The sequence below is a fragment of the Balaenoptera musculus genome, chromosome 16, assembly GCF_009873245.2.
Source record: "Balaenoptera musculus isolate JJ_BM4_2016_0621 chromosome 16, mBalMus1.pri.v3, whole genome shotgun sequence".
In the NCBI taxonomy this organism is placed as follows: domain Eukaryota; kingdom Metazoa; phylum Chordata; class Mammalia; order Artiodactyla; family Balaenopteridae; genus Balaenoptera; species Balaenoptera musculus.
In genome coordinates this window covers 56,221,654-56,227,653 of record NC_045800.1, presented here as the reverse complement: position 1 = coordinate 56,227,653, position 6,000 = coordinate 56,221,654, and the positions used below count along the sequence as shown (strand labels likewise).

Here is a 6,000-nt window from a genome sequence, read left to right as displayed (position 1 = left end):
TGAGACAGGTGATTTTAGCCCCCTCTCCAATGTGATCCTCAGCATTTCTCTCCTGCTCCAAACTTGCTGGAGCGGGTGGGGGTGGGGTCGCGGTTGGTGGGGGGAGCGGCCAGGGAGTAGTGGAGGTAGGAGAGAGAAGGTGAGTGGGAGTGGGTGACGCGTGAAGCCCCATCAGAGCCATAGAGGGGAAAAAGCTTGGAGAGCGCCCAGACCGAGGAGCTGGGAAGAAAGGGAGCAAAAGAGGGAAAGGGAAAGGAAAGGCGAGGGAGAGAAAGAGAGGCGAAAAGAGACAGAGGGAGAGGCGAGAGCGCAGAGAGCGCTAGGCGAGCGGAGCTGAGCGCTGGCGGCGGCGGCGGCGACGGCGGTGGCGGTGGCGGTGGCGCGGCGCTCCGCTCCTCCCCTAGTTCCGCACCGGCTTTTGCGGCCGGCCGGCGGCGCGGGGCCCTTTGGAAATAGAATAGCCAATGTAATCTGACACTTCAACTTGCTCGGCTCCGGGCGAGTTGATTCACTTACTCACCCCCTAACGCCGAGTTCCTTTTCACTGTCTGTGGACATTAAAAAAGCGAGCGGCGGCTGGCGCCCGGGAGAGCGAGCGGCCGGGCGGCAGGCGGAGAGCAGCGACCGGGCGGCGGAGCGAGCGAGCAGCGCCGGCGCAGCGCGGTGACCCCAGCCCCGGTCGGCGCGGAGCAGAAGCCGGCGCGGAGCCCATCTCGGCGCCCTCGCAGCTCCTCCCGGCCGGAGCCGGCCCTGCCCGGCAGCGGCGGCGGCGGCGGAGGCAGCGGCGCGTCCTCCAGCGGCGGCAGCGGCGCTCGCAGCTCCGGGTAAGTTTGGGGCCAGACCCGGGCGTCCGCTGGCCCCAGGCCTTCCTCCCGCTCCCCGTGGACTCTTGGGGTGCGATAGTGGGGCGCTGGGCGTTAGGGTTTTCCCCTTTAATTTCCGCCGGTACCTGGCGAGCCGGACGAGTGGCCGGCGGCTGGGCCCCGCTGCGCTCTTCTTGGCTACCAGGGGCCGAGGCCCAGGCGACCGGCGAACGCCGGGCTGCGCGGAGCCGTCTTGGTCTGCGCGCGGGGGCCGGGGCTCTTCGGGTGCGCGGGGCGTGAGTGCAGTTGTATGCGCGCGGACCTGGTGCCCGCCTCCTGCCGGCGCGCCTGCAGCCCTGGTTCAGTACACCGGGGGCCGGGCAGGACCGGGATTCGGGAGGGAGGGAGGGAAGAAAGAAGGAAGGGAGGGAGAGAGGGAGGGAAGGAAGGACCGGCGTAGGATCACCTCGGTTTCCCTCGTCTCCTTTGGAAAGACGCGAAGTTGTGCGCCTGTGTGTAGGGGAACCGCCAGGGAAGGCGCCGGATTTCGTGGCGGCAAGGGGTGGTGGTGTTAAGTTGTGCATCTGAATTTCCAGGGAAAACACACACTTTTGTAAATGGGAGGGGGGGGCGCGGTTAAGTTGTTTGTGTGGGAATTGCCCAGGGAGACGCGGCGTACCATACTAGCGGGGAACGCCAAGGGGTGTGTGTAGGGTCTTCCAGTAGATCTTTAGAAGCCCGAGGAACCTTAAGGCCAAAGCCTCGATGGGGCTGCCCCGGCCAGGAGGGGAGCCCAGGGGAAAGATGTGCGTGTGTGCGCGCGCGTTGCAAATACGAAAGTAATTTCCCCGTGTTCTTTTCTTCCTCTCCGTCTCCGGCGGCGGCGGCGGCGGCCCCGGGGGAGTGGGAGGCCGGCCGGGGCGGAGGTTGGGGGGCCGGGCCGGGGCTGGAGCTGGGGTGGGGGGCGGGCTCTGGAAGCTTGTTTCACATTCCTGGCGTCTGGGCTGGGGAGAAAACAGTGGGGAGCGCGGCCTCGGCGTCTGGGGCGCGGGCAGCGGGCGCGCGTCGCCCCCTCGCCGGGGACATCTGTCCAGGAAGCCAGCCGGGCGAGGAGAGGGCGCGGTGCGGAGGGCAGGCTCCCCGCCCCGGAGCAGCAGGGGCGCGGGCGAGGGGCGGCCGCCTTCCCGGCCATTGTGCGCCAGCAGATTTTCACGGGAGACTGCCCCGGAGCCGCCGGAGAAGGCCGGGAGCCGGCCTCAGCCCCGGGTTTAAAAGACACTCCAGGAATGTAAACAACCCGAGCGGGAGGGCGGGCGGGCGGGTGCAAGCCAGGGCAGTCGGCCCGGGCCCCCCACCCCTCCCCGGGGGACAGCCCGACAGCAGGGCCGCTCAGCCCGACCCCTCTACCTGCCGCAAACTTTTTTCTCCCTTGCCGTCCCTTCCCACCTCGCTCCTCCGGCGGGCCACGGAGCGAGGGCCTCTCCCTGGGCGGGAGCCCAGGGCTCCTGGCACCTGGCGCCTGACCCTGGAGGCCTGGCGGCCCGGCCCCTGCTTGGGTGTCCGGAGTCCCGGCAGCGCCTGCCTGGGAGCCGCAAGCTTCCTGCGCAGGCAGTGCCGGAGTAACTGGGGCTCTGAGAGCCTGCCCGCCTGCCTCCCTCCTTCCCGCTGCTCCTTCCCCCGCTCTCCGCCTTCTCCTCCCCCCTGACTGCCTTTCCAATGCCCTGACATGAGGGAGGAAGATTTAACTTGGCAGCCCAAACAAATGTTCTCTCAGAGGTCCTCCAAGAAGCTGGCGGCTGAGCTGGCAGGGTGAGGGCACTGCTCGGCCAGCCTTTTCTTCCTCCCTGCTCTGCCATGGCCATTCGGAGCCCCCTGGGTGGACAGCCCAGGGCATGGGAGAGTAGGGCCCAGCCCCACAGATTTAAAAGGGCAGAGGGAAGCCACCTCTGGAAGCCCCTGGCTTGGCGCTGGGCAGGAGCTGCCCGGAGTTGCCTTCTGGTGCCAAGGGTTTTCTGGAGGATTTTCTTGAGCAACAGTTTGTCTCCTTGCTGCAACCCCGGGAACAGGGCCTGGTAGACCAGAGGGTTAGCCAGTGCTGTCTCCTCCTCCCTCGTGGGTGTGAAGACAGGCTCCTTACACAGGGCAGGGCAGGAGGCCAGAGGCTGTTCCCAGAGGTGCCTGGGTTTGCTTATTATTGTTTCTTGAAGGTAGAGATAAAGAGGCAGGCGCTGTAGCTGGAGAATGGGCAGCTTGGCTGGTGATGAAGTCTGACTGGCCTTTGCTGGCATTTGTAGTGTGGTCCCGGGAGTTTAAAAGTTGCTCTCAGGGAAGTTCAGATGAGGGAGCAAACCCGTAACTTTCTCTGTCCTGGCTGCTTTTTGAGGGGGTCCAGGGAATTCCTGGCCCCTCACTTGCCCGCTGCCTGCCCCTCGTGGCGCAGTTTGTGAACGCCCCAAGCCAAGTGCTGACCTTTCTCTCTTCAGGTTGAAGATATTGAAGCACCAGCATCAAACAAAAGACACATTGAAAGCCGTATCTGCCACAGAGCACGTGTGACTTTGGGGCCAAGGGAATGCATTTGGAGGGCGATGGTGTTTTCTTCTGAGTTTTATGTTTTCGGTTGGGTTTTGTTTTCCCCAAAAGGACAGAAGCATCTCCTTGTCCCAAGTCACAAGGATATGAAATGCTGTTTTCACATGTAAATCTCAAAACTGTAGACTTCTGAGTTGGTGGCAGTGACTGTGGTGACTAGGGGGTGGTGGGGATTGAGCAGTAGGGAGTTTTCAAGAGTTTTAAATGGTTTTTGGATTGGGGTTTTGAGGCATTCAGGGTATGGCTCACAGAGAAGAGTTGGGAATAAGTAATTGTTGGACTTATGGGAAACTTTGATAACTAGTCCTGTCTATGCAAAAAAGATTGCTGGCTTCTTTATGGGGACAAATGTCCCTTTTTTCTCCTAAGGAAGGAGAGAGGAGGAGGAGCCTCATTCCTTTCTCAGCCAGGAGCAAAGAAAGGTCCAGAGACTTAGGGTTTCTTTCTCTCTCTCTCTCTCTCACACACACACACACACACACACATGCCCAGTGACAGTAACACAACATTGTTTCCATCCCTGGTCCCCAGAGATGTGCCCCAGCCTAGGACAGGTGTACACCATCAATGGAAAATTGCAGAGGGAAGGACCCAGCTAAGAGCTGCAGACTTCACTTTTTCCCTGATTGACAGAGATCGGGGTAAATAAGGAAGGAAGACACTTGGAAACCTGCTGTGTCCTGAGAGTTTTGTCATAAGAGTCCGCGTGTGTGAAGCCACAGATACTGAGTTCTCTAGCCTCGGCCAGCATCCAACAGGCAGTCGTGACCCTAGTCTCATGGAGAGATGTTGCTGTAAGAAATTCAGGCACCAACAAGTCAATTTCCGGAAGCTTCTCTGGGCACTCTGTCACAGAACCAGGAAGCCGGGCCTGCCAGGTCCTGAGTCCCATAAGTTTTCATTCATAACTTTGCTCCCCAGGGCCCTAGCCTGGCTCCTATCACCACCTCATCTTTATGAGGTTCCTTAGTTTTTGTGTGGACAACAAAGGCCGGGCTGCTGTAATTACCCTGAACCCTGCTGCAGCCTTGCCTGGTGACTGCTCTGACCTCTCAGCAGGACACAGTGGCTTCTGTCCACGCCCTCTAAGGAGGGGGGCTCTTTGTCCCTAGAGCTCTACCCTGAGGAAAGGGGGAGGCAGAGCCTGCGTAGGCTGGAAGCTCCAGGGGTGATCCAGAGGTTGGACCCTGCCCTCAGGGAAGATGAAGGGAGGCTGAGAAAACCAGTCCCAAGCACAGGCTGTGAGGAAAGAGTCCAGAAACCCGTCACGATTATGAGGGCGTTTCCTATTACCTGAGGAGGTAGGGAAGAGGGATCAGGAGGCTGTAGCTGACTGGCTGCTTTGAGCCCATAGCTTCACTCAGCTGGGCCTCAGTCTCCACATCTGTAAAATGGGCCCAAGGGCAGAACCCCCCCCCCCCCCCCCCCAATCCTTGCTGTGAGGATGAGGCAGATATGGGCGTGAGATCCCTGGGTGTGTGTCCCCTGAAGGCCTGGCAGGCTCTGGGTACAGGATGGATGAGGCACAAAGGGGTTGGATTGGAGGTGCTAGAAGCATTTTCCAGAAACTGCTGTCCCATCCAAGGCTACCTCCCTGGCAGCTTATTGTCCAGCCTTGGCTTGCATGCTCCCCATGACAGGGAGTTCACTACCTTCGGGGAGTTTTTGCCTTTGGTGGACAGTTCTGACTATTGGCGTGCTCGGCTGCATGCCTTCTGGAAATCAACCCCTCCTGACCCTCTCTGGGCTTGAGGAGCTGGGGGTTCTCCAGACCACAGACTCGTACTTTCCTGAATGATCCCAGATTCAATACCAGTGCCAGGCAAGCCACACTCTGTGGGGTGGGAGGACACCCTTCAAATGGCTGCTTCCAGCCCTTATTGGGAGTGACCCGTGGGAAGCAGGAGAGGGTCTGCCTGAGGGGCTCACTGTCATCTGTCTTTGTGTGCCAGCTTTGCCTCCTGGCACTTTCCTTGGATCGGGTAGGAGGAGAAGGAAGGAGATAGATAGCAGGGGGTGGGGTTGGGTCAGGGGCCCAGCATTGATCCCACAGATACTTCCTGAGAGTCCGCAGTGTGAGGACCGTGGCCTGTGAGAGACCCTGAAGTGTGTAAGACAGCTCCTGTTCCTTAGGAGCTCCCAGTCCGGCAAGGGCAGGAAGATCAGTCCAAATAAATAATTAACCACCACCTGCTGGCTGCCTGCCACGGGGCGCAGGATGACAGTAATAACCACAGCCCCTCGCCTTTGTATGGCACTTGGTGGATTTAGAAGCGCTCTCCAACTTTGCTTAACCCCAAGAACAGCAGCGGAAGCTAGCTGCTATTTGGAATTAGCCCCATTTAGCAGAGAAGAAAACTGAGGTTCAGGGAGATGAAATGACCTGTGCCTCAGCCAGGACTCAACCCCAGGCCTTACAGATGCCAGCTGTGCTACTGCCTTCCCAGTCCACCAGCAAGGCAGGGACAAGGATACAGAAATCCACGTGGACCCCGAGAATGGGGAATCGGGAACTGAGGTTAAGGTGGAGGAGCTGTGCCCAGGAAGGGTCATGGTGGGGCCTCCCTTGCTCCCCCCATTTGGCAGCACGCGGCCCATGCCCCGA

General features: G+C 60.2%; 1 protein-coding gene across 7 annotated transcripts in view; it reads left to right on the top strand.

Annotated features, from left to right (window-relative positions):
• Positions 1–453: 453 nt before the first annotated feature.
• The window catches only part of ZMIZ1 (zinc finger MIZ-type containing 1), a 233,455-nt gene continuing 227,908 nt past the window's right edge, over positions 454–6,000 (top strand). For 4 of the 7 annotated variants that reach the window (XM_036827834.1, XM_036827833.1, XM_036827832.1 and 1 more), the window contains exon 1: positions 458–824. The gene's annotated coding sequence lies outside the window, so the exon portion shown is untranslated. Of the gene's footprint in view, positions 825–6,000 lie in introns of all 7 variants that reach the window. The other 3 variants (XM_036827838.1, XM_036827836.1, XM_036827835.1) reach the window with 3 other exon arrangements.